Here is a 19,986-nt window from a genome sequence, read left to right on the forward strand (position 1 = left end):
TTTTAAGCTAAATGATACGTGAACGAGGTTTTTAAAAATCAAACATACGCACAATGGAAAGATGTACGAGATCAAATATTTTCATCTATTCTATGCATTTGATAAATTATATGCGCAATTAGAATGTAAATTCATCGTTCTTGATTTTTTTAATTTTATTTTTTTATGAATGCATATCAGATTTGGAAAATAATGCCCCCCAGTAAGACACACCTCTTGAAAACTTAGGGCAAAACCCACAAGAGAACCCACAACCAAACCCTAAAGATACAAACCCTCCAACTCCTCCAGTAGACCATTCACAAGCTACATAGGAGGATTTAATAAACCAGTTAACACAAAACACTGCCAAAATAACTAGACTGGTGAATAGACTGAAGGCATCCGAGCATGAGCATCATGCATCCCTTGCCATAGCCCTAGAATCATTGGCTAGTAGCGCCAATGAAGTTTCCAATCAAATTACAAAATGGGGAAGCTATAAGGATCGATGTCGTGCTTTCTATGCTAGTGGGTTGTCATATAATGAAGTGAAAAAAAAACATAAGTAAAGCACAAAAATGTGCTCTTTTTATTGATCCTAAAATGAGTGAGACCTTACTACTTAATTCAAAGAGGTTTCCTATACACTGGTGTAGCAATTTGTAGATGAAAAATGCTTTTTGGGATAGGTGGTGGATGGTCTTTGACCAACCACCTTGTAATAATTTTGAGGTTCCATTATATTTTTTTAGGAACTATATTGTGAGTTTATCCTCACTGAGCGGTCAAACTATTTTGATATGAGAGAGTTCTAGGGTAGAGGTGGAGGCTCTGCCCAAGATAGAAAGCTATACGGTATCATATTTTGCACACCTCTTTTTATGTATTATTTTGATTGAATATGCAAGTCATTTAAATTTAGATTTGTTAAATTATATTTAATATTATCTACTAATATCTCTTGTGTTAATTTTGTTTCTTTTAGGGTACCCCACACGTGTCTAGGACGCCTCCTTGGCAAAAGAAATCCTCAAGGAGGCCTAAACGTCAAAAGGTAATTGAACACATTTTTAATTGACACAATTGTTTGAAAAGGTTGAAATCGTCTTAATTGGAACTTGTAGATTGATTAGACTTTTTTGTCTCTTTTATATACAACGACAATTGGGATTTGTAGAACTGATGAATGCACCTGATACACCAGAGGATCAAGAGAGGGAAGAGGTATTTATCTCTACTTTATTTTCTTGATTTGATGATTATATGCACATGTACATGTGAACTTTAGATAAATTATAATCTTATCATTTTTCATACAGTAAATAGCCATAACTACTTCATCAATGGCGAGCCCTCCTAAGTCTATTGGAGAAGCATCCCAGGCTCTGGTACACTTTTGTTTTATATATTATAGATTTTTAGTGTTTTTGATCTACATATGTTATTACCTTGTATTAATTGTATTTAACCTACAATGATTATCATTGTATTAATTGTATTTAATCTTATCATTTTTCATACAAGAAATAGCCATGCTTCATCAATGGTGAGCCCTCCTAAGTCTACTGGAGAAGCATCTTAGGCTCCGGTACACTTTTGTTCTATATATTGTAGATTTTTAGTATTTTTTATTTATATATGTTATTACCTTGTATTAATTGTATTTGACCTACAATAGGCCCCTTCTCAGTTTGGGCATAACGTGGATCCTCTCAAGTTCCATTTTAAGAAGACTCCTAAGTCTAACAAGGCAAGGAAATAAAAGACGGTAGATCCCAGATCAATAGATGAAATAATCTACAATTCAATTGCAAAGAAATTATATTTGAATGTATAGTTATGTTGATAATTGTGAACTATTTTGTACAAAAGGATTCTAACTTGGCTTTTGAATTGTGGTTGTGTAGCCATCTACAGAGCCATGTAATGCATCAAATAGGATCCATTTTGATGATCCACCACAACTATAGGATCATATAGTGTCATTTGTGGTCATCGAAGAACCAATACATCTAGATGTAGTCTACATTTTTATTGTATATCGATTTGGACATGGCATATGCCATAGTTTTGTAAAACTTTTATTGACTTGGCATATATGCCATTTTTTTTATACATACACAATTATTGTTCATTTTGATATATATAAATATTGTTATTCGATCCAATAAATGTGCATTGTGTTCATTATTGTGCATTTTGATATATATATATATATATATATATATATATATATATATATATATATATATATATATATATATATATATATATATATATATATATATATATATATATATATATATAATTGATATAGTTAATTTTTACTCAAACAAAGACATACAATTCATTATGTGAGCAATATATCCAAAGCGCTAAAAGAAATAAGTATGAATGAAAACAAACAAGCTTACAAAATTGTAATAAAAGAGCCTCCAACACACAATCATTAAAATTTGTTTCTACCTAAAATAGTAGTTGCAAGCTAGGTATTGCCAAAACCAGTGGTTTGCTAATCAATTACTTCAGCTAAACACATGCCTTTTGTTGAATTCTACCCCATATAAAAGACTTAACAATTGCCATCATGGAATATGAAGCATTTCAACTGTGGAATATGATTTGATAAGCTTTTTCAAATATTGAACTACCCCTAGAAAACTCCATGTCTCAATCAAAATGAAAGTCTTTGATCACTTCAAAATAGCTTCCACTTTTACTAAATTCCTAACAATAGCTGGATCCTTGTCTGATAAATTTTGATCTCAGCTACTCCATAGACTTGGCTAATCTTTGATATCAAACTTAGACAACTATTCGGTGTATTTGGTGGTTTCCCTTTCATAAAATTAAATGAATATTTTCCTATGTAATCAACAATATGAATGTAAACAACAAAAACCTATTTTCTACTATCATGGGTTACAATAAAATAAGGTAATTTGATAAGCTTTATGATGCAGAGGCTGAGGATTCACACCAAAACTCCCAAAACTCACTTTGGACATATTTCACAATAATGGGCTCATCTCATCCTATCACTCTTATCAACCTTCAAAATACCCTCAAAAGGTGTCATGCTTCAATAGATCATAAGCATCACTTTGGTCTTCATGAGACTTGAGCCCTTACACATGGGTTTGCACTTACATGGAGTCATTGTTAAACAACATTAAACCCAAGGCATGAACATATTTTAGGACTTGGATCATCACAACACTTTCAACTCAAGGTTTGCAACACATCCTACTCACACAAACTCAACTCTAATTAGGACTCCAAATTGTCCATGGGCACAACTCACTTTGACAAGTAGATACTCATAAACCCAAGGGATTTCATGAAACCCTTGAAGAGACTCCTTAACATAGACAAATCACCATTCTTCACCCTCTCATCCACCCTAAAGACCATAAAGAGAACTTGTTGCTATATCACTGGTTCATTGTGGAAGCCACAACTTTGTTTAGGACAGTCATAATAACCTGAGCCAACACCTCTCTCCAGGGCTTCCTAATACTTCCAAGGGTTACTAAGGATTCCCACACACCTTCCCCAATTTTCCTCCACTCATCAAACTCACTCATTACATCATAATCTCAAAATCTCAGTCCACTAGTTCCTTGGGACAACAACATACCCAATTTTGGGATAGTCATTAAAACAGTGAGTATTTTGACCAATAAAGGGCCACAAATACTTGATTAGGTCTGGACTAACCCCTCACACCTCTCCAAGCCTTCACCCAAACTTTAGGAGCCCAACATTGCACTTATATTAACCCATACATCACCAACTTGCTGTCATTTTCAGTCTGAGACACAAAAATTAGATGTTGTGTCACTCTTAGCACTTGTCATTCTCACCATGGAACCCTACATCAAAAATAAAATATAAATATACATTTTCAAGGGTCATCCCATCCATTGGAATGGGTTTTTGATGATGGGATGACCAAAAATTACATTATTTCAAGTCATTGGATACCCTAGCAAGGGTTTGTGACTGTTTTTACCAAATTCGATATAACTTCTTCAAAACATAATGAAATCAAATGAAAAAAAAAGCCAAATTTTAGGGGATTCACTCCTCTTTCATTATCAAAAGGTTTAAAATTCCAAGAGACACGTTTTCATAGAGAAATTTGTAGCAAATCAGACTGTTACGCCTAGGAAACAAGGAATATGCAAGGTAAAACTTCACTTTTGATTAATTGTGCACTCTTATTGTTGGAAACCAATAACACTGAGAGGGGGGGGGGTGTAAATCAGTGTTATACCAGAATAGAAGATTTTAGCCTTAACAAAATATTCATATACCAATCGGTATACTGGTATAAATAGAATTGAAAGAAGTAATGCAACCAATAAGCCAAACACATAAATGAGAACCATAACACAGATTTATATGTGGAAAACCTCAATGAGGAAAAATTATGATGGGATTTATGACCCACAATATCAATTCACTAGCCATATGAAGAGATATTACAATACATGATGGGCTTGAACTTGCAGGAAGGCTTACAGCCTAGAGAACACTACTCATCACAATAGAAGCCTCACTGACTACATAACAATCCAGACAACAATCCAGAGAAGTATGAACTGCTTAATATAGCATCTCCTATGCCAGAATACAGTTTTGGTTTAAGCTCTGTCTATTTTGATTAAAACCCTAAACCTCAGTACCGGAATAATCCTTACAATGAATTCCTCACATACATAGTCTCTTTGATATATTTCACATTGCATTACATCTATATATCCATTCCACATGTCTATCCCTTATCCTCTTCTCATTAAAAAATGATCTAATCAATCTCCCCTATATACCCTATACAAATTTATGCCTTATGTCGGCTTACAAGGATATATACAATATCATATTACATGTCAGCCATTTAACATAAATGAATAAGCATTAAAACATGTTGTCGATGCCGGATCCAATATGTGTCGGCCTCCAATACCTATGAACTTTACTATACCATGTTGGCCTGCATTTTCGGTGACCAAATAAATCTTCTATCATGTCAGTGTCTGTGTCGGTGTAGAGTCTGTGAAGTGCCTGTCGGTACACCATATGAAGCCAGAACCCAAAATCATGTTTCCATCAATGACAACATAATGAAACCAACCAATAGAGTGTCAATTGCCAACAATATCCCCCTTTGGCATTGATGGCAACACCCATGTGAAAAATGGTCATGGTTTCAACTACCAGTTGCAGCCTAAACTACTCCACCTGAGTTGAATATGCAAAGTGCTCCAATACTCCAAAATTCCAAAAACTCTATAACTCCCCCTAATGTATGCAACCCTTCATTCTTTTTCACATGTATACTACTGCCCCTTTGACATCAATTCCCAAAAATTGTAAAAAGAATGTCAAAGAATGATAACTGTACACTGAATACCTCCAAAAATGTTTTACTAGAGCTTGACCAATTTTAAAATTTCCGGGTAAGCTTTCTCAAATAACTCCACATAAGTATCCAACTAGTTTTGAATGTGTTGGAGATATATACAAGTGTAATAGACCTTTTATCCATCGACAAAACCCTAATTTTCTGTTGACATAAATGACTATCGATGAATGATACCAGATCTCACTCTGAATATATCAGTGTCGGATAATCCACTCCAATATCTAGAACATCTTCCAGAATCTCTTCTAGGGGCATATGCATCATCTTCCATGAAATTTGCCTACCCCTAAGGTATCTACCTTAGTTATCGGATGACCTCACTGCCGGTGCGGGAGCAACCTCTTCTGCCGGATAGGTAACCGGGACATTCCCATTTGATGATTGCTCTTCAGTCTTCCTAACCCATCTTTGAGTATGATCTTGTTGGATTTCACTAACCTTCTCTTTGCCTTTATCATTTGATCCTCCATTGCCAACCGGTGGATTTCTACTTCTGCGGAACTTAGCAATATGTCCAACTTCATTGCATGCATAACATGTAACATTGTTCTTTTGAATTGCCTTGTTAAAACCGGTGAAATTGCTTGACCTGCACTGATTAGCCATATGTCCAAATTTTCCACAAGCATAGCATTTTACATTCATTTTGCAATCTTCTGTCTTATGACCAATTTTATTGCATTTAGAACATTTACTAGGAGCAGAATCAGGGTTTTGATTTGCTCTGTTTCTACATTGCCTAGCCATGTGACCAAATCTATTGCAAACAAAACATCTACCATTGAATTTATAAGCATTGAATTGCCTAACCGGTGCCTTATGGTTTTGATCTTCATTAGCAATATCGGAACTCTGTCCTTGCTCAAATCCAAGTCCATTGGAATCTCCAATCTGCCTCTATCTCTTCGGTAACTCATCAAGTTGTGCTGAGCTGATCTTGAATTTTTCTTTGTACTCACTTGCAACAGTTAAATCATCTCTTAGTAATGTTATTTGTCTCTCAATCTCTTTATCATTTCTCCGGTATTGTACCAAATTAGACCTTAATATCTCATTTCATGAGTCAACCTACCACATTCTTCAAATTTGTTCTTTAGGGATACAACAAGATTTTCTTCCTTTTTCTTTATGTCCTCAATATCCTTGGACAAACTCATAGTCATAGTTTGCATTTCATTCTTCATAACCATGTTCTCCTAATTCAATTTATGACATTGTTCATTAAGTGCATCTTCATCATCCTGATTTTGCAAAAGTTCCTTTCTCCTAGCTTGAACAGATGATAGTCTCTCTTGTAGGACAAGAATAAATTCTTTAGTAGAATTCAACTGATCTTGTAGCTTTAAGTTCTTCAATCTTTCAGCATCATAATCTTCAAGTGACATCTCAAGCTGCTTCTCCAAAGCCATATTCAATGATTCTGGTTTCAGGATCTTCCTCAAGCTCTTAAACTTCCTCCGAGGCATAAGGCTCTGATACCAATTGTTGGCAACCAATAGCACTGAGAGGGGGGGTGAATCAGTGTTATACCAGAATAGAAGATTTTAGCGGTTAGCCTTAACAAAACATTCATATACCAACCGGTATACCGGTATAAACAGAATCGAAAGAAGTAATGCAACCAATAAGCCAAATACATAAATGAGAACCATAACACATATTTATACATGGAAAACCTCAATGAGGAAAAACCATGGTGGGATTTGTGACCCACAATATCAATTCACTAGCCATATGAAGAGATATTACAATATATGATGGGCCTGCACTTGCAAGAAGGCTTACAGCCTAGAGCACACTGCTCATCACAATAGGAGCCTCACTGACTACATAACAATCCAAACAACAATCTGCAGAAGTATGAACTTCTTAGTATAGCATCTCCTATGACAGGAACACAATTTTGGTTTAAGCTCTGTTTGTTCCGGTTAAAACCCTAAACCTCAGTACCAGAATAACACTTATGATAAATTCCTCACATACACAGTCTCTCTGATATATTTCGCATTATATTACATCCATATATTCATTCCACATGTCTATCCCTTATCCTCTTCTCATTACAAAATGATCTAATTAATCTCCCCTATATACCCTATACAAATTTATGCCTTATGTCGGCTTACAAGGATATATACAATATCATATTACATGCCAGCCATATAACATAAATGAATAAGCATTAAAACAAGTTGTTGATGTCGGATCCAAGATGTGTCAGCCTCCAATATTGATAACCTTTACTATACCATGTCGATGACCAAATAAATCTTCTATCTTGTCGGTGTTGGTGTCGTTGTAGAGTCTGTGAAGTGCCTGTTGGCACACCATATGAAGTCGGAACCCAAAATCATGTTGCCATCAATGACAACATAATGAAACCAACCAATAGAGTGTCAATTTCCAACACTTACATCACCCAACCAACATCCATTCGACCTCCCCTACACATATATGTACTAACTACACAAAAAACAACCTTCAAACTGACTCCAACCACCTTTAAACTGATTTGCCCATTGGTTACATCTTTTTTTGCAAATTTTACAATTTTGCATTGTGACAACATTGCAACTTTTTGCCAAACTTGACAACATGACTCCAAAAATTGTCCTATTGACTCCAAATCATCTAATTACCCTCTAGACATGCTTAAATGACCTTATTACATCATATCAACCCATATTGGGCACTTTTACATGCTTTGACCAACTTTGACCTTATCGGGACCTTATAGGTCAACAAGAGCATAATGGCTTTAATAGCCTTACAAAATGATTTGAATTGACTCCAAATGCTCCTTAGGACCTTACATAACCTATAAAAAACATTATAAACCAAAAACAAATGTAAAAAGCCTTCATCAGGCATCTAGGTGAGTAGGTGCTCCTACACCACTTTCTAAAATATTGAATTAACCCTGCAAAACTCCTTGCCTCAATCACAATGAAATTTAATGGTAATGTTCACATTTGATCCTTAGTAATGATCACTGGATGTTTTTTATTCCTTTCCTTTATATCTGTCAATGTGAGTGGTGTGGGAGCACCCTCATGCTCGCAATGGTCAAATTTGGGTTTTTGTCTTGTTTTGTCTTGTTTCATCTAAATAAGGTCATTTGAGACCATTAATGATAATTTGGAGTCATTTGTGAAAGTTTGGGGTCATTTGGATAAAAGATGTAAAAGTTTCTCAGTTGTTGTCAAAGTTGCTCAATTGTTGTCAAGGTTGCAAGATAGGCTAAATTTGATTTTGTTCATCGTGGGCACGAATCAGTAGCACGAGCGCGTTCGGGTGGGCATGCTCCTATTGTGCCTCCCATCTCTCTGGAACATCTAGAGCCATACCCTACCAGCATGATCTCTCAAGTGCCCTAAGTCCAAAAAATTGTCAAACTTTGACAGATTGTTTCTCGCAATCTAGGATGCATACGATTGATCTGTTTGAACCTATAGGGTCATGTAAGGCCTATCTACAACGACCTATCTTGGGTTTTGAAGACTCGAAGCCATTTTCACATGGTAGCATTTTTTTAGTTGGTGCGAAAATCGTCATATGCATGCAATGCAAGGTTGCAAGATAGGCTAATTTTGATTTCATTCATCATGGGCATGAACCAACAGCATAAGCGCATCTGGGTGGGAAATTTTATGATGTGCATGCTCTTGTTGTTCCTCCCAGCTCGCTAGAACATCCAGAGCCATACCCCACCGACGCGATCTCTCAAGTGCCCTAAGTCCAAAAAATTATCAAACTTTGATGAACTGTTTCTCACAATCAATGATGCATACGATTGATCTGTTTCAACCTATAGGGTCATGTGAGGCCCATCTATAATGACCTATCTTGTTTTTTGAAGACTTAGAGTCATTTTCACATGGTAGCATTTTTTCAATTGGTGCAAAAATCGTTAGATGCATGCAATGCAAGGTTGTAAGATAGGCTAAATTTGATTTCATTCATCATGGACATGAACCAATAGCACGAGCTCGTTCGATTGGGTACGTTTATAGTAGGCATTCTCTTGTTGTGCCTCCCAGCTCGCTAAGACATCCAGAGCCATATGGTAGGCATACGCATGTACTCATAAATAGTCATAAATTAGGTCGTGTACTCATAAATAATCAATTTCAAGTATAATAAAAAATACAAAATGCATCACAAAATTCCATTTATGCACAAATTTACATATAAAAACATTTGCATATACAAAAATTTACATATACAGAAATTGACATATATTCAAAAATTTGCCTCTAAAAATGGACAAATCAACTCTTAGCTATTTAAATATACAAAAAAATTATTTACAAATCAGCTCATGGGCATTTATATATAATTTGGCATTTAAATATGCAAAATCCAACTTATGGTCGTCTAAATATACAAAATTTAGCATTTAAATATGTACATATCAGCTCATGACCATTTAAATATACAAAATTTTGCCTCTAAATATGAACAAATTAGCTCATGGGCATTTATATATACAAAAAAAAAATATAGAACAATTCGCCGATAATATATACAAATTTCTCAAAATCATTCTACCCTGAACCGTAGAATCATTGTAATGCTCTAACAATTGAACACTTGTAGATGACCCAAAATCAATCAAGTGATTCTTTTGGATCAGCTCTAACCCGTATTGTGTCAAGTATTGCCTCGTGGTCAGATTCATGAACTTTCCATAAATTCTTGTTATGAAGTCTACCACGATACTTAATCAATTGAATATTTGTTGCAACAACAAGGTTGGAGAAATGAAGAATATGTCTATGTGTTTCAAATTCCTCGAGCAACCAAACATCTAAATTCTTGATAGGGTATCTCCTAGGCCATGTGCCTGTCACGGAAACAAACCCTATTGGATACTCAATACCCTCTCCGCAAATGCTTGTGGTTGTCAATTTTCTTGTAGGCTCAATACAACGACATAAAAAGTAATCCATTCCTTCTTCCTTGTTCTCTTTTGCAACAACTACGTACACATGACCTGCATTATATAGAATGATAATTAATACCAAAAATAATGTGTGATGTAATAAAATGAGCCAAAAAAATTAACCAAAAAAATCACTTGGTTCCACTAGGTTGGATACATGGTCAAAATCCACTTATGCTTCCATTTGGTTCAATTGCAGTGCTTTGAGAACTTGATATGTATCAATTGGAACCAATGGTCTACAAGACCATTTGTCAACCCACTCTTGTGATTCACATTCTTCCCACAAAAACTGCATACATGAAGAGAAAAAACATATAATTTGTCTAGTACAAATTACTAGTGAACTTGCATTTAAACTTCTAAATGAGTGCATTTCACTCGATCTTGCAATTGCACAACAATCTTGATAGTTTTCAATATACAATTCACTGATCAACCAAAAATATCTATGAACCATTGGTGTACCTGCATTACCTGGTCCCATTGTAGAGTTACACCATCGCACAATTGTTGTTGCATCTATCAACGCAGCGCAACCTTCATACTTCAATTATTGTCTAGCTAGGGCTCTTTTTACGCATGCTCCTGCACCATTGTGCTCCCCCTTTCCATATCCAGCCTTAGTGAAATTCCAAAAATGTTGTAAACCGCTTGTCACATGCATCCTAGTCAACCAATAGAACATCATTGCATTCTTGAATTGTGAGGTGCAATTATCTTACCATATTATGTGTTGGTTGTATCATATGTTTCTTTCCCTTAAATTATCATAGAAATCTTTAAAGCATCCTTGCACAAAATCTGACGAATGAGTACGATCATCACTTATGTAGAAGTGATACTCTCTTACAACCTTTCTATCCTCCTTTGTGCTATCATCTGCATGCATGAATGCTATGTGTACAAAAATAAAAACTTGTGTAGAATGGTAATACATAGATTGCACTTAATTTTGAGGTTGTAGTGTATAATTTTTAGCAAAATCAACGATAGAGACAATGGTACCAAGAGGAAATGTGTCCTTGAATAACTTGAATTGCTCATCTAACCACTGAGCTCTATGTGTATGCATTATGTACTCATAAACTAGTTTCACTTGATACATTTTCATAATATCAACTACACATATATCATTTTTCAGTAACTCGCATCTCTTCAATTATTTTCCATCATTAACCCCATATGTGACTGTCTTGTATTTTCCAAAAGAAACTAGTTTCTTACCAATTTCATGTGTGCTCTCCAAATGTACACATCTTGGTAAATGTTGCAAACCACCATATGTAGCACAAGAACCTTTTAGACACATCATCTTATAATAAATGCAATCATCATGTCTTTTACATAGCACACTTGAAATAAATTCTCTTCGTGACTTAGGAGGTGCTTGTATATTGCATTCTTGTAAAACATTGTTAGAGTGCAAAGTACAACATATATGACAATAAATATCATAGTGCATGGAAAATTCAATATGCATCCTACAACAACATGTGGTGCGCACATAATTAATCTTATCATAAAAAGGTTTTTCCATTTCAAAAACTCTTTGACTAATTCTTATTTGAGGAAACTTTTGAAGGAATCTTTCATAAAATTTTGTTTGAGTCGTTTCCAAATAGTGTTTAGTATGTGGCTCACGATTTCTAGATCTAATTCGTCTTCTAACAACATCTCTTTGGTTGGGTGAAACCCTTGTGTTGTCATGCCAAAAAAATTTAATTAATGTTCTTAGTGCATAAACAACAACCTTGTCTTTGTGTGGTAGTCTACTCGAGAATTCCAAAAGAGAATTATTGTTAGAATCCTCTATTTTCTTTCGCCTCTCTAATGCTTTATGTAATGTTGTTCTACTTATGTTTAATGACTTACTTGTTTTGCTTATCAAACAAACTTTTTTTATTTTCTTGCTCATTATGGTTGATGTAATAACACATTGAGTAACATTAGAACATTTAGTACGTGATTTTGAACCAATAGCTTGATATGCATCAAATAGATTTCTCACAATAGTTCTTTCACTATTACTTTCCGATGATCTTAGGCCTAGAATTTTTATTGTCTCTCTAAAATTCAAATTTTAAATTATTTCAACAATTAATTGGCATCTTTCAGTTTGATTTAAGTTTTCAAAATAGTGTTTTCATATTCTTTTAACCATTCTTCTACAAGTTCGTTCGTTTATTTTATCGAGCATTGGCTTCAAAATATTCTCATCGATGTCAATTAGATACTTAGGTTTCCTACGAATAATTCTAGGAGGTGTTAACATTGGTGCATTGCATGCATTAGGTACATTCATCACATCAAATTGAGTTGATGTATGTTTATCATTTGATTGATTATTCATCGTGGTCTCTTCTTCAATTGCATTAGGTTCATTTGAAAAATCAAATGTTGTTGGTGCATCTTTATCATTTGTTTGATTATAGATTGTGATTTCTTCTTCAATTGCATTAGGTTCATTTGGTACATCTGATTAAGATGTTGTGGATGACATACCTTCTTGTCCCATTGTTCTTAGTTCATGAACGTAATTTCTTCATACGTTGCCTTTGTCTTTCCTTTTCAGCCTCTCATTGTTTGATTGTTCCTCGCTTGTTCTTTCCATTGTTAATAACGATTCTCCTAAATACAATCATTTTGCACTAATTAGAACAACAAATCAATCATTTGAAATCAAGCAAAATAAAATTTCCCTTACTTTGACATATAAAACTATCACAGTATCAGTTGTAGTGGGGTCTTCAACGACTTCAAAAACTCCTTTTGCAGTAGTTGAGGTCGTTGACCAAATAAAAATATGTGCAAGAAATGCGTACGGGTTATGTTTAGTTAACTCGTACGTGTAATTAGTCCCTAAAAATACCCCAACAGGCAACGTTCATAATTCCCATAACCCGTACACGCTTTTTATGTTTAAAAATTCATATGCGCTTTTTATGTTAAAAAATCGCAACCCCAGAGGGTTGTGGGCCCCCCTCCCCAAATACCTTGCGGGAGTGTAGTAATCATCGTACTCCCACAAGGGATTTGGGAAGGGGGCCCATAGTCCTATGGGGTTGCGAGGTGGCCCTCAGCCTTGCGAGGTTGCAGCAGGCACCCCGCATGGCTATGGGCCCCCCTCCCTAAATCCCTTGTGGGAGTGTGGTGGTTACTGCACTCCTGCAAGGGATTTCGGGAGGGGGGCCCTCAGCCTTGTGGGGTTGCAGGGTCCTTGCCCCGCTTTTTTTAAAATAAAAATAAAATTAAATAATAAAAATTAAAAACAATATAAAATTAAAATAATATAAAGTAATTAAAATATGAATTCAAATAAAATAAAAATAATATAAAATAAGAGAGAGAGAGAGAGAGAGAGGGAGGGAGAGATAGAGAAGGAGAGAGATGGTAAGGAGAGAGAGAGAGAGAGAGAGAGAGAGAGAGAGAGAGAGAGAGAGAGAGAGAGAGAGAGAGAAGAGGGGGAGGGAGGGAGAGTGGGGAGAGAGAGAGTAGAGAGAGAGAGGGATGGGGTATGGAGGAAAGGAGAGAGGAGGAGCATACTAGTTTATTATTTTCATCCTTGAACCAGATGCTCCCTCTTAGGGGATGATTTGAACTTATTTTTGTAAGCAGTATTGGCACTGTTTTTCATATTGTAATAACAGTTTATCTTGCCCCTCAGGACACCATATGACCCCTTAGGACATCATATGACCCCTTAGGAAACCATACAATGCCTTAGGATATTGTATGTTCGTACTTGGGGTCATATGGTGTGCTAAGGGATCTTATGGTGTCGTCAAGGGTCATGTGGGGTCCTAAGGGGTCACATGATATTGTTAGGGATCACATGGGGTTCTAATTGGGCCACACATGTGTTACAACACCATATGACCCCTTAGGATATCATACATGGTCCTAACGGATCCTAATAGGTCTACACATGTGTTAGAACACTATATGACCCCTTAGGACATCATATGACCCCTTAAGATATCATATGGTCCTAACGGGTCATGTCATGTTCTAAGGGGTCATATGGTGTCGTTAGGGGTCTTGTGGGGTCCTAATGGGGCCACACATGTGTTAGAACATCATATGACCCCTTAGGACACCATACGACCCTTAGGAGATCATATGGTCCTAAGAGGTCATGTGGTATGCTAAGGGGTCATATGGTGTCGTTAGGGGTCTTGTGGGGTCCTAATGGCTCTTCACACATGTTATAATACCATATAACCCCTTAGGACATCATGTGGTGTAATAAGGGGTCATATGGTGTCGTTAGGGGTCATGTGGAGTCCTAATGGTGCCACACATGTGTTACAACACCATATGACCCCTTAGGACATCATATGCTCCTAAGGGGTCATGTGGTGTGCTGAGGGGTCACATGATGTCGTTAGGTGTCACGTGGGGTCCTAATTGGACCAAGCATGTGTTACAACACCATATGACCCCTTAGGATATCATACATGGTCCTAAGGGGTCATATGGTGTCATTGGGGATCATGTGGGTTCGCACATGTGTTAGAACATCATATGACCCCTTAGGACATCATAAAACCCCTTAAGATATCATATTATCCTAAGGGGTCATGTTGTGTGCTAAGGGGTTGTATGGTGTCGTTATGAGTCTTTGGGGTCCTAATGGGGCCACACGTGTGTTAGAACACCATATGACCCCTTAGGACACCATACAACCCCTTAGGAGATCATATGGTCCTAAGGGGTCATGTGGTATGCTAAAGGGTCATATGGTGTCGTTAGGGGTCTTGTGGCGTGACCCCTTAAGACACCATACAACCCCTCAGGACATCATATGGTCCTAAGGGGTCATGTAGTGTTCTAAGGGGTCATATGGTGTCATTAGGGGTCATGTGGAGTCCTAATGGTGCCACACATGTGTTATAACACCATATGAACCACTAAGACACCATATGATCCCTTAAGACATCATATGCTCCTAAGGGGTCATGTGGTGTGCTAAGGGGTCACATGATGTCGTTAGGGGTCACGTGGGGTCCTAATTGGTCTACACATGTGTTACAACATCATATGACCCCTTACGACACCATATGATCCCTTAGGATAGTATACATGGTCCTAAGGGGTCATATGGTGTCATTGGGGGTCATGTGGGGTCCTAATGGGGCTACACATGTGTTAGAACATCATATGATCCCTTAGGACAACATATGGTCTTAAAGTATCATATGGTGTCCTAAGGGACTTTATATGATGTTATTAGGGGTTATGCGGGGTCCTAAAGGGGAGGGAGAGAGAGAGAGAGAGGGTAGGAATACAATGTACTAAGATATTGAGAGACTATATATGCATATATTTTACATACATATATGTATACATACACATACATATTTTAAATACATATACATACATATTATATATATATATATATACACACACACACATATTATACATGTACATATTATATACATACATATATGTATACATACACATACACATATGTATACACAGACACACACACACACACACACACATGTGCATATACACATATTATATACATACATATGTATTTCTATATATTAGGATGTCTTTATGTTGACATAACACGTACGGGTTTTGTTCTCTCTAAAATTCATACGCGCTATTGTTTCTAAAAACCATGTATGCGCTATTAGTAAAACAAAACCCATACACTTTTAGTGTGTTTAGGCTTGTGATTAGGCTTGGATGACAAGGTTGAGGGTTGGAAGTTTGATTTCCCTCCATTTCCCTCCTTTTTGACGTGTTTTGTTTTATCAAATTGGTTTCTTGACTTTGTCATCATCAAGTTTACACCTCATCAACTGGGTATTTCTAAAATTTCCACCATATTTTCACCCATCTTCTGAGCTTTCTAACCATATAATGTTTTTGAAATTTGAACAACATTAACGTATTAATCTTGAATTTCTTTTACTAGTGTCTCCATAGGTCTCAAAGACATATGTGTACCATTTTTTAAATAACTTTTGATCTACTTATCCAAATTTAGAAAATTTATATATTATTGTAGTGCACTTTATTCTTTACACTTACAAAAAAAAATCATTTTCGATTATTTTGGTGCAAGTTATGCTTCGCACACAAACAGGTGCATGATTTTCAGGATGTACCCATTTCGAAAAATTATAAAAAAAAATACTCAACAAAAAATTACAAAAAAATACATAACTTCTAGTTCTCACTCTTGGCTATCTTTCTACCTAAGGATTTACCAAAATACTAAATATAACTATAAATTTTTAGATGCACACGCCAGACACTATGTTATGCTTTTTCAAAAAAAATTAGGGACTGTTTTTTCGTGCGCAAAGGATTTGACCCCCTTAATATTATCCAATTTTGAAAAAAAATAGTAGTTTGGAAACTAGATCCATAGTACTACAATCTTTGTTCTTTGAGTATCTTCATATTTTGAGTGGATGCCTCTCAAATTTCTCCTCCAAGTTCAAGTTTAGCTGATTTCAGAAGAAAACAAAAAACAAAAAAAAAAGTGTCCACTTATACCCCCCTTTTTGCACAAAATCTTGGTGCACTTACCCTTAGTTGGAGATGAAAGGAAATACAAGAGCAAGGAAAGAAAAACAAAATCCAAGTAAGTTTATTGATGAAGTAAATGTTACCAAGAGAAATGCAAAAACCTTGGAGCAATCACCCAAATGTGAAGGAGGCACAAGAACTTTTGAAAGGGGAAAAGCAAAGAAAAACCCCTTGTGATATTATGAATGAGGCAATGCCTAAAATGTGTGTGTGTGTGTGTGTGTGTGTGTGTGTGTGTGAGAGAGAGAGAGAGAGAGAGAGAGAAGCTCTTTACAATAATATCATTAAGAAGAAATGAGAGAGGAGACATCTCTTAAATAGAGATGAGGAGAGGAGTTACAAAGTAACTCCCAAATCTACGAATGCCACCATTCATAAAATGTGTGTGGCATGTGTCCACATCCTCTTATGGAGGAAATCTAATAGTCCTTAATAAAGGGAAATAAAGGAAATGACTTGTCCTCACACATGTACTAGAGGACAAATTACATGTAGGAATTCCAAAGGAATATCCTAAACTAAATATAAATAAACCTAAGACAAGTAAAGATTAAATATTCTAACACCCCCCCTTAAGCTTTACTTGGGGAGTTTACATCAAACCCTTCAATGGGTTGCAATCCAAGATTTTTACACTGAAATTGAAAATTTTCTTTACAAAGTGGCTTGGTCAAAATATCGGCAACTTGGTCTTCTCCCTTGCAATAGAGGAGTGAAACTTGCTTGTCTTCAATTTGTTCTCTAATAAAGTGGTGTTGGAGAGCAATGTGTTTTGTCCTTGCATGGAAAATTGGATTTTTAGCCAAGGCAATGGCACTTTGGTTGTCATGATACAATGGAGTTGGTTCGTGTTGAGGTAGACCCAAATCGTCAAGTAGTCTTCTAAGCCACAAGGCTTCTTTGGAAGCATTAGTGCATCCTTTGTACTCGGCTTCAATGGATCCAAGGGAGGTAGATTGTTGTTTTTTACTATTCCAAGAAATTGCTCCTGAACCAACAAAAAAACAATAACCACAAGTAGATTTCCCATCATTGGGATCTCCACCTAGATTGGAAATAGTAAAACCATTTAAAGTAAAATAAGAATTTGCATCATAAAACAAACCTACATTAATAGTTCCTTTAATATATCTTAAAATTTGTTCAGCAACTTTAAAGTGTGTTTGTTGAGGTTTAGACATGAATCTTGAAACCAAACCAACACTATAAGCAATATCCGGCCTATTAAGAGTTAAATAATTCAAACTTCCAACTAATTGTCTATACAAAGTAGGATTAACAAGAGGAGTTTGCATATCAAGCATTAACTTAGTGCCTAATTCAATAGGAATTGAAACATGGTGAGCATCATTCATTTTAAACTTATCTATGAGATATTGAGCATATTTACTTTGAGATAAGAAAATTCCTTTAGAGGTTTGCCAAATTTGCATTCCTAAGAAATAATGTAAAAGACCTAAATCAGTATTTGAAATTTTTGATTAAGTTGAAACTTAATATCAGAAATCAAAGTATTGGAGTTTGAAGTAAGAATCAAATCATCTGCATACAAGATAATAATGATAATATCATCTTCACTATGTTTAATATACAAGTTAGGATCATTTTTACTTCTAATAAAGCCTTGAGAAAGAAAGAATGCATTAATCTTTGAATACAACTCCCTAGGAGATTGTTTTAATCCATAAATTGATTTCTTTAATTTACAAACTAAGTGTGCATTACCTTCTTTAATAAAACAAGGAGGTTGAGACATATAAATTTCCTCATGTAAATCACCATTAAGAAAAGCACTTTTAACATCCATTTGGTGAATAGGTCAATTCATTCTAGAAGTTAAAGCAAGCACAAGTTTAATTGTAGGCATTTTAGCAACAGGAGCAAAAGTTTCAGTATAATCTAAGCCTTCAATTTGAGAAAAACCTCTAGCAACTAATCTAGCTTTAAATTTACTAACTTGATTATTAGCATTCAATTTAGTTTTATAAAGCCACTTGCAAGAAACAAGATTTTTACCATGAGGCAGGGGAACTAAATCCCAAGTTTGGTTAGAAATTAAAGTATCATATTCTTCTTTCATTGCTTTTTGCCAATGTGGCTGATTTTTAGCTTGATCAAAAGTTTTAGGATCATTATAATTCATAATAGTAGACATTAAAGTGTAATTACAATAATTAACTCTTCTAGCTTGAAGTCTATCCATTCTAGCTAAGTATTCATCACTATCTTGAATTAAAGATTTAAACCATTTAGGTCTTCTTTTAGAAGTAATGGATTCATCACTAGAAGAAGAGTCATGAGGAGTAGAGTTATTATTATCATCATCACTATCACTAGAAGGAATATAAAGAGATGCATTAGGAATAGGGTTAAGAGAAGGAGGTTGGTCCTCCACAAGCACAACTTTTCTTTGAGAAAGTTCATCATCCTCCACTTCAGAACAATCATGAATGCCTTTTTATGCAATACAAACATCTCTTGCAAATTTTACCTTGTTAGTAATATGATTGTAGACTCTATAACCTTTAGTATTTTCATCATAACCAACAAAAATAAAAGGAGAAGATTTAGCATCTAATTTTTTTCTTTTCTCCTTAGGTTTGTGAACATAAGCTATGGAACCAAAAAATCTTAAATTCTGCAAATTGGGTTTTCTACCAGACCAAGTTTCTTCAGGAGTTTTATCCTTTAAGGTTTTGGTAGGTGTTCTATTAATTAAATAAGTTGCACATGCCATAGCTTCAACCCAAAACTTGTAATCCATATTTTTTGCATGCAATAAACATCTAGCCATTTCAACAAGTGTCCTATGCTTCTGTTCTGCCACACCATTTTGTTGTGGTGTATAAGGAATGGTAAGCTCATGTTTAATTCCAAAAGATTTCAAATAAGCATTAAATGCATTATTGACATATTCTCTTCCATTGTCAGTACGAAGAATCTTAATTTTAGAACCAGATTGCCTTTCTACAAACATATGAAATTCAGTAAACACATCAAGCACTTGATCCTTACTATGAAGGAAATATATCCATGTTCTCCTTGAAAAATCATCAACAAAGGTAAGAGCATACCT

The sequence above is a fragment of the Cryptomeria japonica genome, chromosome 3, assembly GCF_030272615.1.
Source record: "Cryptomeria japonica chromosome 3, Sugi_1.0, whole genome shotgun sequence".
Lineage (NCBI taxonomy): Eukaryota > Viridiplantae > Streptophyta > Pinopsida > Cupressales > Cupressaceae > Cryptomeria > Cryptomeria japonica.